This window comes from Mauremys reevesii, linkage group 15 (genome assembly GCF_016161935.1).
Source record: "Mauremys reevesii isolate NIE-2019 linkage group 15, ASM1616193v1, whole genome shotgun sequence".
Taxonomy (NCBI): domain Eukaryota; kingdom Metazoa; phylum Chordata; order Testudines; family Geoemydidae; genus Mauremys; species Mauremys reevesii.
The window spans coordinates 3,114,444-3,140,651 of record NC_052637.1 but is presented as its reverse complement, the minus strand read 5'-3'; the positions used below and the strand labels follow the sequence as shown (position 1 = coordinate 3,140,651).

At 49.4% G+C, this 26,208-nt stretch overlaps 1 protein-coding gene and 1 pseudogene across 2 annotated transcripts in view; one reads left to right on the top strand and one right to left on the bottom strand.

The window, feature by feature from the left end:
* Positions 1-26,208, bottom strand: part of LOC120383893 (zinc finger protein 84-like) — a 162,974-nt gene that overhangs the window by 60,072 nt on the left and 76,694 nt on the right. The window lies entirely within an intron of this gene.
* Positions 9,823-24,922, top strand: LOC120383965 (annotated as a pseudogene).

Genomic DNA, 26,208 nt, shown 5'->3' with positions numbered 1-26,208 from the left:
CCTAGACTGGCAAAGCTCAGACACCGCAGCTCCTCTCGATCCTGTACAAGTGCTGCGGGGCTCTTACTGCTCCAGCCAGGAGACTGAATGCGGGGAAATATTGTACAGATGCCCCCTCCCTCCCTCACACTCTGCCTCTCACATTTTGACTATGTAAAAGTGTCTTCTATCAGTTTCTATGTCTATATGAAATCCCTGCAGCTCCTTTCTCTTATACAACGTGCTGATTTGGTAACTCCCTCCCAGAGCCCACATGTCTGCACCCCCTCCTGTACCCGAATCCCCTGCCCCAGGTCAGAGCCTGCACCCCTCACTCAAACTCTACATAGCCTGCAACCCTCCTGCACCCCCAACTCCATCCCAGAGCCTGCACCCCAAACAGGGCCGGATTAACCTGTTGTGGGCCTGGTGCTAAACATATTTGTGGGTCCCCATGGGGGAAATGGGGACATGGGGCAGGGGGGCAGAGTCCTCAGAGCGAGGGGCTGGCCGGGGGCAATGGGAGATGAGTCATGGCACGGCAGGGACAGCCCCACTCCACCCAGCCCAGTACAAGGGCATTGTTTACAAACCAGGAGCTGCCAGACCCACGCTGTCCAGCCCAGCCCTGCACTGCCATTGTGCTTCTTCCCCTTGGGGGTGGGCCCATGCTGCACCATGCTACCCCCTGCCCAGCACCCCTCTGACTCCCTACACCCAGTGCCACACCACCCAGAGACCCCCACAAACCCCCTGCCCTGTACCCCTCTGACTCCCTTCGCCCAGTGCCACACCACCCAGAGACCCCCACAAACCCCCTGCCCAGCACCTCTCCGACTCCCTATGCCCAGTGCCACACCACCCAGAGACCCCCACAAATCCCCTGTCCTGCACCCCTCTGACTCCCTTCGCCCAGTGCTGCACCATCCAGAGACCCCCACAAACCCCCCTGCCCAGTGCACTCCCAGATCACTCCCCCACCCACTCAGAACCCCCCCACAGATCCTCTCACTGACCAGTGCCCCCCAGCTGAAGACCCCCCACAGCCCTCCCACAACTGCACAGTGCCCCACACCTTCCCACCCAGAGCCCCCTACAGATCCCCTCACTGTCCAGTGCCCCTCCCACCACAACTGCAGTGACCCGCACAGACCCCCCACACTTCCCAGCGCCCACACACACACAGATCTCCACCACTGACAGCCCCCCAACACATAGATCTCCCCACCCCCCCAGGGCCCCGCACCGACCCCGACCCCCGCGAGACCTACGCTCCCACACCCTAACCCCCAGCCACAGTAGCCGGCCCTGATGGGAGGTGACTGTGGCTGCGAGGCTGAGATGGCAGCGCAGCCAGAACTGGTCCTGGGGCAGGATAACTCTGGCCTCTTGGGAGTGGTGGAAGCAGCCAGGCTGGAGCAGGAGCAGAGCCTACCCGGGCCAGGCTCTCTCAGGACCCAGCTGAGCCTCCCCCCTCCCCGACTGTTCCCTGTGAGTGGCTGAGACTGGCCCAGCCTCTGCACCAGTCCCAGGTGGCTCTTCCCCCAGGGAGGCAGGTGGGACCCCACAGGTCCCAGGCAGTGGAGACAGCTCAGAGCTGGAGCAGTGCTGGGGAGTGGGCAGATCCCTGAGACGTGACTCCCTCGATCCTACCCAGCCCACCCACACCCATTGGCCCCGTGGCCAGCAGCCTTGCAGAGCACACACCTCTCTCTCTCCCTGCTTTCCTATCACCAGTTATGTTACTACAGGAATGAAATCGAGACATCCTGTAAAACAGCTAGTTCCACGTTGTTCTTCAAACCTCAGATCATTGAAATGTAGCTTTGCATTTCAGATACTATATGACTGTAGTACATTTTGCACTGCCTGCATCTACACTGACATCAGGAGAGGAGAAGAGGACAAGACTGTCCCTAGCATATATGATTTTAAAGAAAGGTGAGACACACCCACCCACTATCAATACAACAAGAAGGGAGAACAGTAGCTGGTGCCAAGAGAGAAGATGCAATGAAACCCTTCTGTACCCACAACTGATGTCTGAAAAGCATCAGTCACTCTGCAGATCAAAGAAAGAAAGAGCAGCCAGTTTCAGACAGATAGGATCCTTATGACCTATATAGGAGAAGTGTACTTCCCTATAGCAGTTTCCCAACATAATAAATAAATCCATAAGAAAACTAAGCAAAAATTAAGATTAGGAGTCTGATTGAAATTATGTACATTTTCAGTGTTAGTTTAGTATGAAAATATTGCAGCTACTTTTCTTTTACTCCTGCCTTCATAAAAAGCAACAGAGTTATAACATATAATTACAAAGACTAAAGTGCATGCTTTACTATAATTAGGACTGGGCAACCCAAGATGAAAACTACACCGTGGCAGAGTCCTACAACCAGGTATTTGAGGCCAATCCCTTTATCAATGGAATCCTCAACCAAAATATGAGGAAGGAGCTGAGTCACCCTCAATCTTTTGACAATAGCTCAAGGTCAGACACCAAGAAGACCAGCGCCATTCGTATTCTGGTTTTGGATAAAATACTTGATCTTGCCTACATCATAGAAACCTTCCTCTCCAAGTCCCACTACACCCTTTAGCGATAAAGTAACCATTAAAGAAGTTCTGAATCAGTCATCTTTCTTCCCAATTTAGGTTTAACAATAAAGCTGCAACCTGAGTAGCTATAGGCTAATTCAACCAATTCCCCTGAATTGGGCCTTGCCCCTAAGAGGGTCCCGCACCCAAGCCCCGGTTTGGTGTATTGGCAAGAGTCAGTGCACTGTACCGGGTGGCCCGGCTTCTCAGGGGACAATTTAAAGGGCCTGGGGGCCCTTTAAATTGCCACCACAGCCACACTGCTGGAGCCCTGGGGTAGGGCTGTTGGGATCTGTGGGCTACTTAAAAAGTCTGTGGCTCCCATTGCTTCTATCGCCCCAGCCCTTTAAATAGCCACTGGAGCCCCGCCGCTTCCCCAGGGCTCCGGCAGCTGTGTACATGGCCAGGGCTGTGGAAGCAGGGAGCCCCAGGTGGCTGCTGCTACTCTGGGAGGAGGAGGAGGAGGAGGAGCACTTACCATACCGGGTGGTCTGTACCCTGTACCTGCACCCCTGCCCTGTCTCCAGCCAACCCCTGCTGCACCCCCCCCTGCCTGAAGCCAGCCATTCCTGCACTCCTCTGTCTTCAGCACTGCCAATCTATGCCACACCCCCCTATGGCCCTGCTTGAAGCCAGCCAGCCCCCCCCCCCCCCCACACCCCAGTCTCCCGCCAATGCTGCACCCCATTCCCAGCCTGCAGCCAGCCCCATGTCCACTGGTGCCCTGCAATTCCCTGGGCAGTAACCCTGCATACCTGCTTCAATGATGGGAGAAGAGAGCAGCTGGTACCCACACACATGTGCACACCCTTAGGTGACCAGACATCAAGTGTGAAAAATCAGGATGGGGTGGAGGTTAATAGGATCCTATATAAGAAAAAGACCCCAAGATTGGGACTGTCTCTATAAAATCGGGACATCTGGTCACCCTAGCACACTCCCAGGGAGTGGCGGGGACCCACACATGTGAAGCGGAGTTCATTTCTAGTTCAGGCCCATCTTTTTAAAAAAGAACTGTAGGTAGTGTTAACATACAGCCATATTTTCCTGGACATGTCAGACTTTTTGGTTCTTAAGTTGCTGTCTGGGAGGAATTTTTAAATCTGGAAATATAGTAACCCTATTGGTACCAGAAATACATATTCTGGCACATCCCTTAAATCAGAACTTTTTATAGGGAACCGGTTGCTAAGAAAGGAAAGGCTTTTTTTCCCCCACCTTTTTTTCCTTTTTTTTAAAGTCATCCCTGCTGGGGCCCCATCGAAAATGTTTGAATTGAGTGGGCCCCAAACTTCCTAAAGCCGGCCCTAACTAGTCTGTTCAGTGTTACAGCTTTTAATATGCTACTGCAAACACTGTAATAGAGCATTAATGTCCCAATGTACTGGTGCTTGTTTTAACTTACCGTAATACTAGAAGTGGTGCAGGTGACTATTGCCGTAATGAGGGCAAGGAGAGTGAGGCACTTGCCTCGGGCACGGAAAGTGAGGGGCTCAGAAAGTCTCTCCTTCAGCGGCAATTCGGCAGCAAGTCCTTCCCTCTGAGAGGGACTGTGGTACTCGTTGCCGAAAGTGCCGCTGGTTGTCTTCAATGGAGAGGGGCGGCGCATACGGCTCTTTTGCAGAAATTTGTTGGTGGATCCTTCCCTCCAATAGGGAAGAGCCAGACATGCTGCCTCTGTTCCTTGCCTTGTGTGCCAAAAATCCCTAGTGACGGCTCTGCATGTGAAGCTCTCTTAAAAGCTGACACTACAGTAGTGATATTCCCAAGCCAGCATGCATAGGGCTGGGAGTGGGAAAGGGGAGTGCATTTAGGTATACCCCCAAACCTTACCGCCCTTTTCACGTACTCACACACAAACGAGTGAAAGAGCACGCCTCACTCATCCAATAGGTCAATTTGGCACATTAGCCAGGAGGAAGCAAATCGTGAGCGTTTTGACCACAAACCCCATCCCTCCAGATTTGCAACCATCCCTGGACCAGTGACAGGGGCACAGCCATCCCTGGACCAGTGACACGGGCATAGGCAGCCAAATCATTGGAAATAATCAAGGAGGAAGCCAGTGGAAAAAATTAAAGGAGCCAATCTGGTTATCACCTTGGAGTCAGGGGCATCCTCTGTACCCCCAAACCTTACCTCCCTTTTCACGTATTCACACACAAAACAGTGAAAGCATGCACCTCACTCATCCAATAGGTCAATCTGGCACATTAGCCAGGAGGAAGCAAATCGTGAGAGTTTTCGACCACAAACCCCATCCCTCCAGATTTGCAACCATCCCTGGACCAGTGACAGGGGCACAACCATCCCCGGACCAGTGACAGGGGCACAACCATCCCTGGACCGGTGACAGGGGCACAACCATCCCTGGACCGGTGACAGGGGCATAGGCAGCCAAGTCATTGGAAATAATCAAGGAGGAAGCCAGTGGAGAAAATGAATGGGGCCACTCTGGTTACCACCTTGGGGTCAGGGGAGTGCTCTGTACCCCCAAACCTTACCTCCCTTTTCATATATTCACACACAAAAAAGTGAAAGAGCATGCCTCAAGCCTCCAAAAGATCAGGGTTCGGCAACCTTTCAGAAGAGCTGTGCCGAGTCTTCATTTAGTCTCTCTGATTTAAGGTTTCGCCTGCCAGTAATACATTTTAATATTTTTAGAAGGTCTCTTTTTATGGCTATAATATATAACTAAACTATTGTTGTATATAAAGAAAATAAGGTTTTTTAAATGCTTAAGAAGCTTCATTTAAAATTAAATGAAAACGCAGAACCCCCCAGACCTCTGTAATTGGTCAATTTGGCACATTAGCCAGGAGGAAGCAGAATATGAGTATTTTTGACCACAAACCCTGTCCCTCCTGATTCGCAACCCCATGGACCAGGCGGCAGCAAGTCCTGAGCAGGAGCCCAGACAGTTACGTTATGTGGCAGAAACTGCAACTAGTAGCAAAATGCGAGGGTTTCGAAATGTGTCGGTACACCTGCCCCTGGCTGCCACTACCACCACCCCCAGCCCTGGAGCATCCCCGCCCACCCAGTAGCGTAGTGGGCTGGAAGGGGGGAAGCAGCCGCTCCCTTTTGAGCACATTTTACAAAATCAGCACCTTTTCAGGCAGCCAGCACTGGGCTCCGGACTTGGAGTCCGGACCGGGTTTTGCACGTGGCTGCCGGCTGGCTTTGGGCTCCGCACCGCCCTCCTGCAGGGGGCTGCAGGCAGGTCGGCTGGTTGCCGGGCTCCCCGGGGGTGAGGAGGAGGAGGCGCCCATCCGCTCGCAGCTGCCCAGTTCTCTGAGCCGGCCGGGGTGGGCTCTGCCGGGAGGGGCCGCAGGGCAGCCCCCCCAAGTGCGGCGGGGGACTGAGGAGCAACAGCCCGGTGCAGAGCAAGGCAGCCGTGCGGCAGGCAAGGGGGCTCTGAAGCCCAGCTGGTGCCCGTGGAGAGGGAAGGAAAAGGGGAGGGGGGATGTTTTTTTCTCCTGGTCTCTCTTCAGCGGAGGGGGCTGAGGGATCAGCAGGGCCAGGAGGCAAAGGAGCAACTTTGGGTTATTGCCCCTCCCCACTTACCCTCCCTCAGTGTTGCACCTGGGGCTGTGAAACGGTGCTTAGTGCAGCTTGTGAAGGGGGTGGGGGTAAAGGTGCTTTAAGGTGCCAGTTGTGTCTCCTCAGTCTCACTGCTGACTAGCTGCAGCCCCAGTGCTCAGAACTCAGCAATGTTCTCAGGGGCTGCACAGTGCTCTATAGGAGCTTTCAATTACCTGCTAAATGCTTCCGCAATGCCATCTTTTCACTCAGCTACATCCTGAATAGTGGGGACTGGGGGTGGGGGAGGGGGGAGTGTAGCTGATGCCAATTTGAGGTGAATAGTCTCTTGGCCAGATTCTACTGTGTTTATGGTGCTTTGTGCCATGGGCTGGAGCAAAGTGGCTGGTGGATAACCAGGAATCTGGTTAATAATTGTTCTCTAAATTCAGCTTTCTTCTTTCTCTCTCTCTCTCTCTAATTATCACTAATTCAAAATAGTAGCATGCAAGCTGACTGGATAATGATAATAGCATAATCTCTTGTTATAGCACTGTAAACCTACTACCTGATTAGTAATTGGATATGTTGGCTGGCATCTTTTTTTACGTGTTCGCTCCCCCTGATGTTAGAACCTGGCTACACCACTGGGGAGGGGAGCTTCCTAGACCTGAGCAGCTGGGGCTTGGGTGAATTTTGTGATACTCTGCCCCTCCCCAGCCACCACCCTGCACCCCCCACTCCTGCACCATGCTGGGCAAGGGGCAGCCCCATCCCCAGTGAGGCTATGGTGAGGGGTGGCAGCAGGGAGGCCACACGTGATGGCAACTCCCAGCCCGGTACCCACCATAGGGGAGGCGAGGCTTTCTGGACCTGAGAGGGACCCTAGGAGCATGTGCAGTGACTGGGGAGAGGAGGTCCCTCCTGGAGCTTGCTGCTGCCAGGGAGGGTGGAGGAGTCCTCTCTGGCCCTAGCCCTGGGGCAGCCTGTCTGCACCCCAAGTTCCTTATCCCCAGCCCTGCCCCCGAGTCCTCACCTGACGGGAAAAACACGCTACTTAAATTTGGTGGTCAATTTAGAGTATCATAGAATATCAGGGTTTGAAGGGACCTCAGGAGGTATCTAGTCCAACCTCCTGCTCAAAGCAAGACCAATTCCCAACTAAATCATCCCAGCCAGGGCTTTGTCAAGCCGGGCCTTAAAAACCTCTAAGGAAGGAGATTCCACCACCTCCCTAGGTAACCCATTCCAGTGCTTCACCACCCTCTTAGTGAAAAAGTTTTTCTTAATATCCAACCTAAACCTCCCCCACTGCAACTTGAGACCATTACTCTTTGTTCTGTCCTCTGCTACCACTGAGAACAGTCTAGATCCATCCTCTTTGGAACCCTCTTTCAGGTAGTTGAAAGCAGCTATCAAATCCTCCCTCATTCTTCTCTTCTGCAGACTAAACAATCCCAGTTCCCTCAGCCTCTCCTCAGAAGTCATGTGCTCCAGCCCCCTAATCATTTTTGTTGCCCTCCACTGGACTCTCCAATTTTTCCATATCCTTCTTTGCAATGTGGGGCCCAAAACTGGACATAGTACTCTAGATGAGGCCTCACCAATGGTTAATAGAGGAGAATGATCATGTCTCTCGATCTGCTGGCAGTGCCCCTACTTATACAGCCCAAAATGCTGTTAGCCTTCTTGACAAAGGCCAGAGGAGGGAGTGTCAGTGCCTGTGAGGACTTCCGGGAAGTGCATGGTGTGGAAGGGGATGCTGGGATGCTCTGGAACCACTCCTTCAAAGCCAGTCAGGACTCTGGGGGACCCTCCTCTCTGAGCATACTGTCTCCAGGGCAAGAAGCTTACACCTTCCTGGGTCTGACCTCAGAGCATTCAGCATGCTCTTCCACACTGTGTGCTTTCCGCAGTGAGTCCTCCCAGGCAGGGTCCTGGGGCAGCCAGAGATCCCTGCACCCCAACTCCGCAGTCAGATGTGACTCACAGCCAGACTGTAAAATAGAAGGTTTATTAGATGACAGGGATACAGTCTAAAACAGAGCTTGTGGGTACAGAAAACAGGACCCCTCAGTCAGGTCCATCTTGGGGGGTGGGGAGCCCAGACCCAGGTTCTGGGCCTCTCCCCATTTCCCCAGCCAGCTCCAAACTGACACTCCCTCCTCTGGCCTTTGTGTCTTGATTCCGGACAAGGAGGCCACCTGATCTTTGTCCCCAACACCTTCAGTTGGCACCTTGCAGGGGAAGCTGACGCACCCACACAGTATTCAGAGAAAATATTAAGAACATTCCCACTTCATCACAACAGGTGCAACAAAATATAATACTGTATATTGAAGTAGGCAAGTGCTGCTTCTGACTTTCCACTTTTAATTGACCCTTGTAATCTTGTGGCACTGACACGTTGTAGCTTCATTTTATATCGGCTTGCGGGGGGGGGGAGGGGGGGAGGCACCATTTTGGGCCCCACCAAAAATTATACAAACTTGCCGCCTATGGGTGTTGGAAGAGGGCAGGGGAGTTCTGTGGGTTGTGGGGGGGTGGCTAGGGGTCAGGGCGGTCAGAGGGCAGGAAACGGGGATTGAATGGGGGCAAGGGTCCTGGAGGGGCAGTCAGGAAGGATCTGGGGTTGGATGAGGTGGTGGGGGGCAGTCAGGGACAGAGAGAAGGGGTGATTGGATGGGGCAGGGGTCCCGGGGGGCCATCAAGGATGAGAGGAGGGGTTGGATCGGGCAGTCAGGGGACAGGGAAGGGGGGTGGATGGGTCAGGGTCCCCGGGAGGTGTCAAGGAACATGGGTTGGATGGGGCATGACCCCCTCGTGAGGTGAGGAGGAGGGAACCTGTTGTTAATATTTTGGCAGCTCATCACTGCCTCTACCCCTTGGTCTAGCTACACCTCACACCAGGAATCCAGCTGGGGTGCGTTCAGATCATTTCCCAGTGACCAGTGACAGCCCCATGAGGGCAGTGTTAAGGTTGCACTGGCCTGTACCTTAACTCTGTATTTCTTGGTTTTCAGACATTTGAGTTTTGATGAACTTACACCAGGTGGGGAGATAAAATCTTTACGGGACCAACTCCTGTTGTTGGTTGAGACGAGCTTTGGAGCTGCACCGAGCTCTTCTTTAGGGCTGTGTTGCTGGGAAGCTCGTCTCTGTCCCCAACAGAAGTTGATCCAATAAAAGATCTCACATCATCCACCTTGTCTGTGTAATAGACCGGGGCCAACATGGCTGCAACAACACAGCAAATCACTTCTGATGAACCTGATGTTTTGGAAGGTCACGATCTTCAGTGGGAAACCGGAACTTTCTTTTTGAACTCATGACTGATTCAGAGTCAGTTGTTCATCCAGTCATGATTTCAAAGAGAATCTTCTTCCTGCTTTTTCTGAATATAATAAAGGAAACAGGGCCACCCAGAGGATTCAGGGGGCCTGGGGCAAAGCAATTTCAGGGAACCCTTCCATAAAAAAAATTGCAATACTATAGAATATTATATTCTCATGGGGGCCCCTGTGGGGCCTGGGGCAAATTGCCCCACTTGCCCCCGGGCGGCCCTGAAACAAAATGGCAAAAAACACCCCTCCCCCCAAACAACAATGCCCCTTTTATTAACATGAAGTTCCGGTTTCTCACACACTCGCGGTGCAGCAGGACCGGGGCTGTTTCTTTAAGAGAAGACTCGACCCTCCCCACGGTTTGCGGCGAGGTAATTGACAGTGTTACTTTCACTTCCCCCGGGTGAACGCTGCGAGCCGAACGCAGGTTCATCGATTCGGAATAAAACCAAATTTCTTTTAACAACGTTCTGCGGAAAAGCCAGGACACGAAATTGCAGCTCTTTGATCGCCAAAATTTGCTGAGCAACGTGCGTGAGAATCGGGACCAGTCAGTGACCATGTCACTGTCCCAGCCAAAGGGGTGAAGTCTGGCCACACCCGGGAGATTTTAAACTTCCCAGAAGACCCAACCAGGTGGGTGAATTTTGCTTCAGAAGGGCTGTTTGTAACGCCTGATACCCGATACTTATTGCGGGTTAAGAACTGCCTTTTCTCCTTCTGTTCAAAACACAGGGAGTAAATAATCGTAGAAACTTGACAGAACAGCTACATTCAAAGTGATTTGCCGTCAAATACGTTGCAGTTTGTTTTCATATCAATGTAACACGAGACTTTTACAGCTTGTGGAATGAGTCATTTCTTTGTTTTGCTGAATTTTATTCAAGAACAGGGGGCCCAATACTGTTCTTGGGGGAGAGTTGTAACTTCCTGTAGTTTGAATAGAGGAAACTTACTGCACCAAACCCAGCTGCCATCAGTCTAGTTTTCGCCCTGTGCTGACATTGCAGTTTTCTGCCTCTTGACTGGGGGGCGGGGTGAATCCTTTTATTTTTTAAAAATAAAATTATGCTCAGAATCAATCGAAACAGAAAACTGTCTCCTTTTCTCCTTCTGAACTCACTGGGAATTAAGCATGTGCCTATTGTTGATCCTGTGTTCAAGAGTGTCACTGAATAGGGACTTCAGGCTATATTAAAAAGGGACATTTATATATTGTGTAACAGATTATCTCCTCCTATGTGAAAAGCCATTCAAGGGGCAATACCATGAAGAAACATATAGGAGTGCAGCTATTTTAAATGGCAGTATTGTTGTGAAATTATGTTTTTGTTTTGTTTAAAACATTTTGCTTATTTTTAAATTTTTAATCACGTATTATTGCACAAAATATTAGATTTTAGGGTGTTTTTTTCAGTTTTCAGTTTTCCTCCCTTTTCTCCTTTGAGACAGGATAAGGGATGGGTGAATAAAATGTTTTGTTTCCATTTGATTCGGGTTTCTCATTTTGAATCAATTTGAAATATATTTTTCATTTAGCATCATTTTGTTGAAAAATTGGAAACATTGAAATAATAGGAAAAACAGTTTTTTTAAAAAACTGTCAGCCATATTCTATTGAAGAAAAATCATTTTTGTTTAAGTATTTTGGACCAGGTTCAGTATTGTCAACTCTCAGAGTTATTTGTGATTTTTGTGATTTAAGTCTCACAGTATTTGGTAATTTTCTGAAAGCCCTAATGTTCTAGTTTTTGAGTTTGTGAGAATATTTGATTTCATTTAAAGTAAAAAATAAATCTCTAGCCTTTATAGTTGCAGGGAAAAGTTTAAGATTGAGGCTCAAAAATCAAATGGCAAAAAATAGGAACTCAAAATGTATATTTAAAATATTGATTTTTAAGTCAATCAAATACCTTTTTTGACCCAATTTGTGATTTTTTAAAAAAATGTGTGTGTACATGGGGGGGGGGGATTTTTTGTATTGATTTTCATAAAGCAACAAATATTCTAAAGCACAAAAAAAACCCACCCCACAAAAATGTACAGCTTGTATATGTTCCCATAATTAAGCAATTATGCAGTTTTACAGCTAATCAAAGCTACAAGACCAGACAATCATAGGTGCGGGAAGTAGGGATGTTTGCGGGGTGCAGTTTCCCCAGGTTTTATGCGAGGCTCCATTCCTGGTCCCAGGGCTCCGATCATGGTCCTGCACGTGGGGATCCACTCCTGCCCGCCACTAGCTGTGGCCCCAGCCTCAGTCCCTTTACCCCTGTCTGTGCCCCACCCTTCTGCAGATACAGCCCTGCTCCCAGCTCCAGCTCTGAGGGGAGGGCATGTGGGGTGTGAACAGGGGTAAAGGGGGCACAAGGTAAAATTTTGGGGGCACTTTGACTGGCTTTCAGCACCCCCACTGTAAAAACTGTTCAAGTGCCACTGCAGACAGCATGAGACCATACAGTACCACACACAACTAACACACTGGGGGGTTACATTGACTTTTGAATCCTGGTTTTGGCAGTGCTGCTGCTCTGTTTTTGAAAGACTCAAACAAATTTCAGTTTTCTGCAATAATTCATCCAATCTACACAAAGCAGTGTATCACACCTATTAATTTAATTCATCAAAGTGCTGTAGTTCTTTGGCAATAAGGGTCTGAAGGAAATGTCAGACACTCAGGGTGGATGAAAATTGATCTTTAAAAAATTAAATGAGAGGCTTTTCTTTCACTTGGATTTTTTTAATTTGAATTAAATACTGGTTTATCTTTCAAATTAGAATTATGATAACTGAGGCTAAGGCATATAGATATAGATATATAATGTATATATGTATAACATTCAGCAGTATATGTTTGCTTCAAAAGTTTTAAAGAAAATCAGATCAATGAAGCGGTGGCAGTCACTGGCTAAGCACCTGGAAGCTCACCCAGCTTGAAGGGTCACCCAGCATTTAACAACAGTAGCCTCTTCTGCAGGTACAGAGAAAATATTTTATTCACTTCAGTGTACCCAACTTGCTGAATTCAATGACTCGTCCATTCAAAGTTGAGAAACCAGTTGGGAGTTGAAAAATCAGGAAAGTTTGTTTTCCGCTCTGAAATTGTCATTAAAAACAAGGTGTGAGAGGATGAGATCTACGCGCTCTAAAATCTTGAAGGACACGGTGACCAGAAACAATCAGTTCAATTCACTAACTACAGATAATAGTTCCTTTTTCTAACAAATCAGATTTGAATGCAAAACATGTTTTAGTGAAGTATTTTTCTCTTCCCTATCCTGTTGTCCAGATCAAGTTACAGTGAAGATGAAGGTTCTTTGCATCTGTTCTAGCTCCACAGTGAGCGCCTCTCTGCCTGATTTCATCATTTTCTTCATTATTTATCACATTCACAAGTTGGAATCAGGTAGGAATCCCACTGGTCCTGCTGCTCCTTGTAGGATTTGTTTCATTGTAGGGATTATAAATCATGCCTATTCCACTCCTTTGTACAAAACTGAAAAACAAAAACAAACAAAAAAACCCAAACCCACCCCTACAACAAATTTCAGATTGGCTCAATATCAGTAAATAAGTCTCCATTTCCTCCCCAACCCTTCTGGAGGAGTAATTCTCCACGTGCTGCATATGAGGCAATCCAGTTTCTCTATCTATCTAGGTACTTATATCATCATAGTATCTGAGTGTGAGGCTGTATGGAATATGGGTGACCATTTATAATAGCATTGATACCAATATTACAAAATCACAATAAATCTTATACAAGATATGCCATGAGAAGTAATTATGCCGCTCTACCCTGTGCTGATTAGGCCTCAACTAGAGTCTTGGGCCCAGTTCTGGGTACCACATTTCAGAAAAGATATGGACAAATTGGAGCGAGTCCAGAGAAGAGCAACAAGGATGATTAGGGGTCTGGAAAACATTTCTTATGAGGGAAGGTTGAAAGAACTGGGTTTGTTTAGTCTGGAAAAGAGAAGACTGAGAGGGGACATAACAGTTTTCAAATACCTAAAAGGTTGTTATAAGGAGGAGGGAGAAAAATTGTTCTCCTTAACCTGTGATGATCGGACAAGAAGCAATGGGCTTAAATTGCAGCAAGAGAGGTTTAGGTTGGACATTAGGAAAAACTTTCTAACTGTGAGGGTGGCTGAGCACTGGAATAAATTGCCTAGGGAGGTTGTAGAATCTCCATCATTGGAGATTTTTAAGAGCAGGTTAAACAGCTGTCAGGGGTGGTCTAGATGGTGCTGGTTCTGCCATGAGTGCAGGGGGCTGGACTTGACGACCTCTCAAGGCCCCTTCCAGGTCTATGATTCTATGTAAGGTATCAGTGGAAAAGGCTTGATTTGCTAAATATGATAAGCTTGTTTATAGGTCTGTATCATCTTTGTATGGTGAGATATAAATATGTGCAGTATATTTGTGTCTCAAACTTGTGCTGTGCATTTGGGTGATACCCCCAGACAGACCGGCATCAGCACTATCCGGCCTGCTGTAGAATGAACCTTTGAGAGAAGCCCGGGGTTATGAGTCAACAGGACATGTAGACAAGTATCAGGGGGTAGCTATGTTAGTTTGGATCCACAAAAACAATGAGGAGCCTGCTGGTACCTTAAAGACTAACAGATTTATTTGGGGAAAGCTTATGCCCAAAATAAGTCTCAGTCTTTAAGGTGCCACTGGACTCCCTGTTTTTTCAGGACGTGTAGGGACATGCATAGGTGCCGACTTCTACTGGTGCCGGTGGGTGCTTGACTCCCACCCCCCGCCCTGCCTCTGCCCTGACTCCACTCCTCCCCCATTCCAACCCCTTCCCCAAAGTCCCCACCCCAACCCCGCTCCCTCCCTCTCCCATTCTGACTCCTTCCCCAAATCCCTGCCCCAGACCCGACTCTTCCCTACCTCCTCCCCTGAGTACGTTCCCACTCTTCCCCCCTCCCTCCTAGAACACCCACTAACTTTTTTTCTGAGGGTGCTCCAGCCCTGGATCACCCACGGAGTCGGAGCCTATGGGGTCATGCCGATGGACAGGGGACTCCAAGTACCTTTTCATGCACATGTGCTGTGAGTTTGTGTTTGGGGCAAAGGATATAAATGCATCTTCTCCATTTTGTCTGCAATCCTGCTTCTCGTGTCTGGAGTAACTTCCCTACAAACTGAAGCTTTGAACAAAGGACTGCTAGACCTATCCAAGCTTTGGATGTGTTCCAGAGGGACTTTGCAAGCTAGCAAACTCACCAGTGCTGCTAAGAACCTGATATGTCGATTCTGAAGTCTCTCTCTCTGTTTATATGTGTGTGTGTATATATATGAAAGTATCTGACTGCTTTGACCATTTAGCAACTCTCTTCTTTTTAGTTCCTTTTCCTTTCTAATAAAACCTTTAGATTTAGATACTAAAGGATGGGCTAGCAGCATGGTATTTTGGGTAAGATTCAAACTGGTATTGATCTGGTAATGTCTGGTCCTTTGGGGAATTAAAAGAACATTTTGTAAAGTGAATACATTTTTTTAAAGTAACTTCTCACAGTACTGAACCTATTTGCTGATTGGGAGCCAGAGAGTGGAATGCAGTAAAGGGGGCTGTGTGATTTATTTTCTTGATAACCAGTGTGGGGGATCAGGAGCACAGTTTGTGACTGGTTGGTGAATCTAACTATAGTGTAAACCACCAGTTTTGGGAGAATCTTCTCTCCTTTTTGCAGCCTTCCTGATGTTGGCATTTCCACTGTGGGCTGCCCCTCGCACCTCTGGTCACGCCGAGCATCCTACTTCACATGCTTGCATCCTCTGTGACCCAGTCCTTTCTCAAACACCAAGGCAACCTGGCTAAAAGCTGAAGTGATTTGGGGTCTGTGGGGCCAAGGCATGTGAGTCCCAGAGTTGAAGACTCTGTACTGAAAATGTCCTGGCAGTGACCTTGTCTCACTAAAAACAGGTGGAGGGGGGCAAAGGAGGAAAGCTCAGGAACCTCCACTCATCTCAATGAAAATTGTGTCCTTATACGACGTGATAGGTGGTGGTCTCCAAAGAGGCTGGATCCCAAAACACTAGGGTGAAATCCTAAGAGATCTCCATTGACTTCAGTGGAGTCAGGATTTCATCTTTTCAGCCTTCTCATATTAATACCAGTGCTGAGAATCACATCAGAAATATAGTGAAGGCTGGAACAGATCACAGAGCTCAGGTATACAGGGTATATACTCAAGTCACCCTGTCCGGTCACGGGGCACTGAAATGGCTCTGTGGCATGTCAAATTAATATAAGGGGAGTTATCAGTGACCCCCATACCTGAGCTGGCCTGTCACTTTTAATGTAACTCTCCTCCCCGCCCCTTCCTTTTCAGTTGCTTGTTATTGTGCCAAATTTTCAATGTTCAGGCTGGAAATTTGATTGCCAGGTGTCTGCCCCAGGCTGAATTTTTGGAAAGTTTGAACCTATTGAATCAGTCATTAATATATTTTTCCCTCTGAGTTTGTTCTGTTTTTGCTTTGGTGTCTTTCACAGCCCAATTCAGAGTGATGGGTCCTGGTCACCCTGTCACTGCCATTGTGGGTGAGAACATTGTGTTACCCTGTCCCCCAGGATGAGCGCTGAGAACATGGAGGTGAGATGGTTCCGATCTGAGTTCACTTCAGTTGTTCACCAGTATCATGAAGGAAAGGATCAGTATGGAGAACAGATGCCAGACTATCATGAAAGGACCGAGCTTTTGAAAGCTGGCATCACGGATGGGAATGTTTCCTTGCAGATTCTTAATATCAGCCGCTCAGATGAAGGACAATACAGCTGCTTTGTTCAAGATGGTTCTTTTTATGAAGAAGCCCTATTGGAACTGAAGGTAGCAGGTCAGCAGCTCTTGTCTGTATTATCTTAGTCTGGGCTGGAGTTTTTATTCTTTCCTACTGCAACAACTGTGACTAGCAACTTGTGAATTATTTTAGAGTAACACAGTGTGACTAGATTTCAGCACACGACCACATTCATACACTTTGGAAAATATGCTGAAAACTTTCCCAACGTTTTATTAAAGACCTTTTCAGAATGGTCAAGAGATTTCCTTGCCCAAAAGATGTCCACTGAAGTCAATACAGTTGTGTGAGCAGAGAATTTGCCCCTGAACTCAATGAAGCTCTGAATACCATGAATCAAACCAGGCCTGTTCATTCACAGGTTAATCAGTGCTGGTTGGAGTAATTTTTAAAATCAGTTTCTAGTCTTTTGTGTAGCATAGAGGGGGTCATGTTTTCACTCTGATCTTACACATGTTCTGCTGGGGCCTATTTTGTGCTATAGAAAAATACTGAGTTTTGTCCCTGCTGCAAACTAATGCAAGTCGGGGGGGCGTTATTTTTCAGATTCCTTTTTCCCGAGGGTGAATCCATGGATGGTGGCTCTGAGTGTGATCCTGGTGGTTTTGTTTGTTTCCATTGGCCTCACTGTTTATCTATTTAAAATAAAAGGACATGGGCCAGCCGCAGGTATTTAATTGCTGTGTTGTCACCTTATGGGACTTTGCAGGTGCTCTGTGCCCTGCCCGTGGGTTGGAAAGGGACTCTTCTCCCCAGACCTCAGTAGTTTCCCTGGTTTGTGAGGGGCAGGCTGCGTAAAGGGAGGCTTGAGTTAATTCCATCCCATAGGAGAAGCATTTAATTAGTGTGTATTTGTTTCTCATTCTCTATTCCCTAGATGCTCTTCAAAGAGAACTCGGTAAGCGTTTCTATTTCTCAAATGAAGCCTTGTCCATGTTATTGAAACTATCCCTGGATCCGTCACCCTTCTTGATCCATCACCCTTCTGGATTTATCACCCCTGGATCTGTCACCCTTCTGCCGGGTGGAGTCGGCAGCAGCAAAGGCTGGGTTTACTATCAGGGGGTTCCTCTGAACAATCCAAAACAGAAACAACTTCAGCCTCCACCCAGTAATCTGGGAAAACTTAGCACTGCCTCTGGGCCCCTCTAAGACGCAAAACGTCCCACTCACCTGCACTGAGTCCATGTGGAAGAAAAGAAAACTTTCATTACAAGGGAAAGGGAACCCAGCAACATTTTTGGGAAACACCACAGCCGCGATTCCAAACCGTAAGCAAGCACCCACCCTACAGCGCCTTGGCCAGTGTCCTTTGCCTCAGTTTCCTAACTTGCCGTGTGAAAATTTGATAAATGAATGTCTAGTTAACGCACCTCTCCCTTCACTGCACCCCACTCCCAGTCAGTTGTGCTTAATTAGCAAAGACCCAGCCTTCAGAGGTGCCCTCACATGGGTTCACCTCCCGCACCTGAAAGGTGGGGGAGGGGACATTGAGCAATGCATCTGCTTCTGCCTCTGCAACTCCGCCAGCACTTGCTGATGCCTTTGCCACAGCTGCTGCTGCTCCCGGCTGCTGCTGCTCCTGCTGGTTTCTCTTCTGTTGCTCTCCAGTCACTATGTCTGCTGCTATCTCTGCCACCGCACAGCTCCACTGCTGTTACTTATCACTGCTGCTAATGACCACACACTGCCACGTCTGCAATGCTGCATTCTGAGGTTCCACCACCTACCCAGTGAGTTCAGCAGGCAGTGGGGAACCTGCCTAATGAAATCACCATTATTTTTCATTGCCACATTGTCCTTACACCAGATCAAGGTTTGGATCCTAGACCTGCTCATCAGTTGTTTCAGTTCTAACAATCACTCAACAGAAACAAGGACTCTCCATTGAGTCAAGTCAGCTCTGGCTTTAAACACTGGAGAGAGGAGGGTAAAATAGCATTTGGACTTTTTAAGGAGAGTTTATACCATCAGGCAGGAACATCTATCCCTCCCCCTGCTTTGATTTTCAGTGGGATTTGGCATTCCTATGTCTGCTTAACAAGTGACTAAGTACAGTTCTGCTGCCCTTTACTCCTAGAATGTGGATATCAACATTTCATTACCCCTGCATTCAATGCTAAAGTGAATTGTGATCCAAAACCAGATGAAATTAAATCATTTTGGCAAAAGCAACTCTGTTTGCAGAGCACCTAAGCAGGGTAGGTGTGTGTGCAAAAATGGGCTGCCGCTGAAGTCTTTTTCCCAGTTCATCAGTAGAGAGTTCATTCACGCCCTGCTCATCTATTTTATACTGCTTCTGAGCACTGTACTATCTGAAGACCTTGACAGAATTTCAGTAGAAATAAGGTCCATGGTCAATTTCATAGAGTCTCTGGCTCTTCTCCTTTTCAGGGTAAAAACTTTACTAGGGGTAGGGTTGGGGGTGGGGGTTGGTACAAGATATATCATAGTTGTGAATTTCACTCTTGCTGTGACAGAAAGGCGCTTTTGATCAGAAGGGTTTTACAGCAATTCCTAAAGCAATTCCAGATGCTAGGTTCCCCTGATCTCCTCTGCAAGTTTGTTCCATTGCCAGATCCGACCAAGAATGCTTCATCTCCAGCTATTATGCATGTCCTGCTGGGATTTGTGATCTGCATTGGCTCAGACGAGCACAGCGGGTCAGACATTGAACTTTGGCCATTAATGTAGCTGGGGCTTGATCCTTGACTTGCTCTGTAGATTAGGACTGACTTGGAGCCAGTGGAGGGACTGGAAAATGGGCCTGATGTGTCACTGTGGCTTAAGCCCTGGAGAAGGCCGGCGGCTGCATTAGGTGCCAGCTGGAGCCTTCACACTCAGCTGTGGATTCAGTGAACTACAGTAACCCAGCCTGGCGGTGGCAGAGGCAGGGATCACTGTGGCCAGATTCTTGCGCACAGGAAGATGCAGAGTTTCCTAGTGAGCTGGGATGTTTAGACACTGATGCTACCTGGTCACCTAGGCCTAGTGAAGGGTCACATAGGACCTGAGTATTTTCACCTCAACTTTGGTGAATGGGGCTGTACAAATTCAATGGAACGAAGGGGGGAGTCTCATCTAGTTCTTCAAAATGTGTCCCTGCTTCTGAATCACTTTGCTCTTGCCTGGGTTCAGCTTAAGCCAGCTGCTCTTCATCCCAGAGCCCTGGTGTTCCTGCATTTGCTCAGCTGAATTCTCATCCCTCTCTCTGTGTTTGGTTTCAGACTGGAGAAGAAACATCGTCTGCCCAGGTAACTACAGCTCCTATTGCATTGATATCCAAAGCTCCCCTGCCCTGAGATTTCCCGTCCCTTTTTCTCATACAGTTAACGTTTTACACTAGCTCTTTGGGGCAGGGACGGCTCTGGACTAAGGTGAAAAAACTCAGTCTTGTGTGGTCAGAGCTGCTGGTCTGGGTGCCTAAAAGGGTTCCTTTGTGCATGCTGGGAGCTCAGAAGATTCTCAGCGAGATGCTGTTAGTGGCCCTGATGGGGCTGGAGGCTCAGGGAGGGCAGGTTGATAAAGGGCTGGGCCAGGGCAGGTTAATGTCTAGGCTGCTCATTTCAGTTTTCAGAAGCCCTAACAGGGCTGCATGTGCCCAGACAGGTGCTGCTGCTCTAGCCGTGGCACCGGCACATGGCAGCCAGCAGGGGTAATTTGGCACATTCACTGCACACGGACACCCATTGGCTCAGGTGGATGCAGCAGGCACAGAGATAGAGACCCCATCGCACCCTGACTGCAACCCCCCAAACACATGGCAGGATCCAAGCTGCATGAGGAGCCCAGGAGCCGTAAGGGCCCAGAGAGAGCCAGTGTGCTCTGGAATTCCTTGGGCAGGAGAGGAGTGTTATGGGGAGGGGTAAGCTTAGGGCTATGGAGTAGGAGAGGAATGGAGGGATGCACAGGGGATCTGGGGAGTGGGGCCTGTGGGGATTGATACCTCTTCAAGGGGGCTGTGGCTGAGGCTGGCAACCAACAATACACCCATTGATCATTCCACTGATATTCAGTGGGGAAGTGAGAGATACCAGTGGGGGAGGGGGAGAGGGACGGGAGGAGAGCTGAGAATATTGCTCAGAAGCTAAAGTATTTTTTTATATCAGGTACTACCGGAGAGTGAGGTGTCAGTGGAAGGAAATGATAATATGAAATAAAAACTCACCAGCTACAGCTGGCACATCCAAGAGTTCTGAAGGAGCTTAGCTGTTGGAGGAGCTAGACTGGAGAATTGTAGGGTAGTAAACGTGGTACCTATATAATATATGGAGATATACCGATCTCATAGAGCTGGAAGGGACTATGAAAGGTCATTGAGTCCAGCCCCCTGCATTCCATAGCAGGAACAAGTACTTATTTTGCCCCAGATTCTTAAGTGGCCCCTGGGTTTAGCAGGCTAATGGTCAAACCACTGAGCTATCCCTCCCTCGTAATGTTAAAAGGCACCTAGGGGTGTGCCAGGGAATGACACATTGGGAAGATTTACAGCTTACCTGGTAAATTGCCATAAATGATCATTCAAAAGAGACTCACAAAACAACTGAAAGATCATGGTAAAATTGTGTCTAGCCAGCAACATTCCTGCAAATTAAAATTGTGACTCACTTTTCATCTGTTAAGATTCTTTTTGATCATGTCAGTAAAGTAGCATGTAAAGGAGAATAAGGTGATATCATATATTTAGATCTTGAAAAGGGTTTTGATTAAGTCCCTCACAAGAATCTTTTTAAGAATCTATTTAAGAAACTAAGTGGTAATGCTGGTATAAATGTGTTAGTCTCTAAGGTGCCACAAGTACTCCTGTTCTTTTTAAGTGGTAATGAAGTAAAACAAAGTAATGCATTGTCAAGGATAAAAAAACTTACTAGGGGACAGAAATCAAATAATAGAAATATTTTATCTGTTATCATAGCAAAGTTTAACTGCAAGGGTTCCTCAACTTTATAGGGAGTAGGTTCTGTTTATTTATTAATAACCTTGAAACCCAGGGGCACGAGCAGTGTAATTGAAATCAAAACCAATTGTAATGTTGAGCTGTGGCACCATCTGTAACATAACTTACCTGAGCTGGTACCAGCCAAGCTAGCCGTGCATTACAGAATCGTTGCAGGGTAGGCCTGCACCGCTGTAGCACCTAGTGAAGACACTATCCATGCCAATGGGAGAGCTCCTATCAGCATCAGGGCTGGCTTTAGGCCCAAATCAGGCCCAGCACCTAAGAGGGCCCCGCGCCCAGTGGCCTTTTTAATTTTTACTCACCTGGTGGCGCAACTGATCTTCGGCGGCGGGTCCTTCACTTGCTCTGGGTCTTCAGCGGTGGGTCCTTCACTCGCTTCAAGTCTTCGGTGGTGAGTCCTTCAGTGCCGCTGAAGACTCGGAGCGAGTGAAGGACCCGCCGCCCAAGTGCCACCGAAGACTCGGAGTGCCACCCAGTGAGTACAAGCCCCACGAATCAGGCCCCGCACTTGCTTAAGCCAGCCCTGATCAGCGTAGTTAATCCACCTCCCCAAGAGATGGTAGCTGTGTCAGCAGGAGATGCCCTCCCACCAACATAGACCTACTTACATCGAGAGTTGTCAGTTTTATTACATCCTGCAGAGGTGTGGATTTTTCACATCCCTGAGCGATGAAGTTATACTGGTGTAAGTTTGTAGTGTAGATTTAATTAAGTTGACTCAGCAACATTGCTTAGCTGTGTGAAACAGGCACACCCGAAGCAATGTCGATGAGCTAATCTAACCCTCGGTGTAGACAGCTACCACTGCTTGGGGAGGTGGGTTAACTAGAGTGATGGAAGAATCCCTCCCGTTGCTGTAGTGAGTGTCTGCACTGAAGCTGCAGCTGCACCAATGCCCGTGTAGACTAGCCCTTATGAGAAGACATCTCTTGTACCTCTCTCCAGGATGGGAGCTGTGGCCTGTCCATATCTGATACAGAACCCTCCTCTGCTAGTAGTAACTTGGCAACCTACTGTGCACAAGGAGGACGTGACGGGAAGTGAGGTAGCACAAAGGTAGCAAAGTTACTCAGGCTCGTCAAGTCCAGTGAAGTCTGTGAGGAGGTTCAGAGGGACCTACCCACTCAAGCTGCGTGAAAGGGAAACATGGGAAATGAAGTCCATTGGTGATAAATTAATGCTCCGTGGAGGGAAAATATTGAACATCTCATTCAGGTGACAGGCTTTGAAAATAAGTGGCCTAAGCCCTGGAGAAGGCCGGCAGCTGCATTAGGTACCAGCTGGAGCCCTCATACTCAGCTAATACTCAGGGAGAGGAGAGGCAAAAGGGCAACTGCCCTGGGGCCTGGAGATTATTAAGTTCCCAGGGCCCCTGGCCACCATGGCTGTAGCCAGAGTCCCAGGCCCTTTAAATCACCGCCAGAGCCCTGGGCGGAGGGCCGGTCAGCGCTGCAGGGTTGGGTGAGGGAAACTATCCCTCAATTCTGTTTTTCTGAATTCTCAGTTCAGTCCTGTTCCCATCTCTTTCAAAATTCCTCTCCATGCCTCAGGCCTCCCATTGAATTCCAGGGGAGATTGGCCAGTGACATGAATGGCAGCCGGACCAGGTCTTTGGTAACAGGCTGGCAATGTCACTTCAGAGTGTCAGAAGGGAAAGTCTAACTTCTTATTAATAATTATAAAAGTGACAGAAATTCTGCTAAGGAAGAAAGAGTCTGTTAAAATTGTAGCCGCTGACAGAGAAATGCTCACACGTGTATTTGAGGATTGTGTGGGGATCCCCAGGGCTGTTCCTGCTCACAGCCCCCTCCCTGCCTGAGGCCCTGGGGGCCTGAGCCACAGGCTGTGGAACAGGAGCAAACTGAATTCTGGATTTGTCAAATGCCCAGTAACTGAGGATTAACAATTCAGAGTTTGGAAACCGAGGAAATGACGTGTAAATGCTAAAATTCAGAGATTAGAGAGAGAGAAACAAAGAGATTTCAAGTGACAAAACGGGGAGGTGAGGAAATAAAATATGCCCGGTGACGAGAACCCTGGTGCTAGAGCACAGGGAGAGCCCAGGGGGGAAGTCATGAGAGCGCAAAGAGGGGGACACCTCAGGATTTGGAAGGGCCCAGAAGACTGAGGGATGGGGCAGCGTTTGGAAGCGTCTGGAGGGCCGGCAGTGCCTGGTAGGAACAGGAGGGTGGGGAGAGCCGCAGGCCGTCAGCTGAATGGGGCTGGTGCGGAGGCAGTAGGAGTGGGGGCAGGTGGAAGGGCCTGGAGGTTTGGTAATGGTGGTTGCTTGGAGGGAACAGGCAGGTGAGTTGCTGTTTTCACCCTCACAGCAAACTCTCTATAACCTTTCACGTCCTGCTGCCCTGGGCCTCCCCTGCCCCATCTCCTCCTCATCCAATATGGTTTTCTCTCCCCTCTGGGATCCCTTCCTTCATGTCTCCATTCACCTCTCTGCTTGCTCCCCCTCCTTCCCCTCCCGCTCCTTCTCCCCCAACACTCCCCTTGCTCTCACGTAGGCTGAGGGCACAGGGCTGGGATGTATCTGTTCTCCTCTCCCAGCGATGCTCTTTCACATCTGGGAACATGGGGTTTAAGATGGGAAACGGCAGGGAGAGGTGAGGCGGGTCAGTGAGCACTGAGCAGAGGGAGCTCAGTTTCTCACCACTATGTTGCCCCCCATCCCTCCGACATGTGGGGCTCTAGTCCCCTCTCTGGAGAGATGTGGAGCAGGACAGGAAAGAGCCTGAGTCCCAGACCTGGTTCAAGTGACCCTTTTGCTGCAGGGCCCATCTCTGCCAGGGGCGTGACTCTCCCCTGCTCTGTGCTGACAGATCTACTCCCTATTCCGAGCTGACCAGTAAATCCTGAAGGAAGGAGATTCAGAGTCACTCCCCAGCTGGGGCAGATTCTGTCACTGGCACCGTCAAACCCTCCCCCAGGGCTGAGCTCTGCCCCTAACGCTCTGATTCTCTCTCCCCAGTGAATGTGACTCTGGATCCAGACACGGCTCATCCCAACCTCGTCCTGTCTGAGGATCGGAAAAGTGTGGGACGGGGAGACACATGGCAGCGACTGCCCAACAACCCCGAGAGATTTGACTGTTGGGCCTGTGTGCTGGGCTGTGAGGGATTCACCTCGGGGAGACATTGCTGGGAGGTGGAGGTGAGGGCTGGGCGATACTGGTCTGTGGGGGTGGCCAGAGCGTCTGTGAGGAGGAAGGGAGAGATCAGCCATAGCCCTAAGCGGGGGATCTGGGCTGTGGAGCGATGTGGGTGGGGTCTGTTCTGGGCTCTCACCTCCCCTGAGACCCCCCTGCCCCTGAGCTGGGTCCCCAGCAGGATCCGGGTTTGTCTGGACTGTGACCGGGGGCAGGTGACATTTATCGATGCTGGTGACGAGGCCCCGATCTTCACTTTCCCGCCGGGCTCCGTCCCTAGGGGGAGAATCCGACCCTGGTTCTGGGTGGGGTGCGGATCCCGGCTCAGACTGTGTCCCCGAGAGGCAGGAACCGGAAATCAGCCTCTCTAGCCTGATGGACCCCAGTCTCCTTGGCGGACTCCCATCTACCCAGCCCTTTTCCTCTTCATCTCTATGGCTGTTAGAAGCACCTCCCCCTCCCTCTCTGCAGCCCCAGGGATGGGAGGGGGAAGAACCCCTGTGGCTGCAGGAGGGGCCATGAGGGGCTCTGAGGAGCAGAGGTGGGGGCTGGGCAGGGGGTGGCACTAACAGCCGGGCAGGGGGCAGGCGGAGGTGGGGGTGGCAGGGACACAACATGAATCAATCAGGGGTTGGGGGGTTGGGGAGAAGCAGCAGCAGGGAGCGTTTTGTACAGATTTGTGTCCTTAGATCTCACTGGGGGCTCCCAGCCCGGGATCAGCACGAGGGGAAGGGATAAGATCAGGGAAAGAAGAGAGCAGCCGAGGGGGATGATCTGTGACAGGGAGGAGAGACACAGGGAAATAAACAGGGATGGGAAGTGAGGCTAGAACAATAATGAATAGAAAAGGACAGTACGAAAGGAAAGGGAACGTGAGCGGGACGGGGAGATTTATTACATGTTACTGAAAGTGAGACTGTAACTCATTAATTCCCTATAGTAATCCCTGGCCATTGGTGCAATTTTAGTGCCATAAAGAAAACTGTTCTCAGTAGCTGGGGATCTCCTTGCTGTGCTGTGGTTATTAAAGCTCCTTCTCAGCTCCTTTTACTTTGCTACTTTCCAGCTACTTATGTAAATAAAACATTACAAACAATTCTTCTTGTTTGTTCCACTTTACTGTCCCAGCTACAGGTGCTGGGGGCAGCATCATGGGATTTGCTTCCCAACTTGGGGCGACAAGAAAGCTGGAGCCGGTATTTATTGCACCTCTAGGAAGAGAGTTTGGGTTTTACTCTGTGATGTGTCACTAACCAGCCTGTGCTTTGCGTCTGTCCTGTGCACACCCATGTCAATCAGGAATTGCTCAGCTGTGCTCTGCGGAGAGGTGACTGGTTGCACAGGGGGCGATCCATGCAAGGACTCTGGTGTTGCAATGCTGAGTGTCACAGTGAGTAACTTTTAGGCAGCAAGAAAATCACAGGAACAGCAGCACTGTGACCCTCGGAGGTGAGTCAGGGGTCTAAACTCCCTAGACAATGCCAATCTATGGGTAACACAGGCAGCTCAGTAGGCGGGGAGCCATGTAAACTAGCCAATGGGAGATGCCGACAAGGGGGGAAGGCGTGTCCTAGGTCACACCCCTCTCACGGATAGGTGCCTCAATCTGGGCTGCAGAGGGGTGTGTGTTTCTGCTTAGCAACCCACAAACAGGAACCCACCACCTGACGTCTGGCCTGGTAGTGATGCTGGTGGCTGGGAGCCCCAGGCCCTTTGAAATCGCCCCAGCAGGCTGCAGGGCTCCTAGGCACATGCGCTGGATGGGTGCAGTGACACATTAGGGGAAGGAAAAGTCCTAGACCCCGGTAGGAGCCACACTGAGCAGGGGT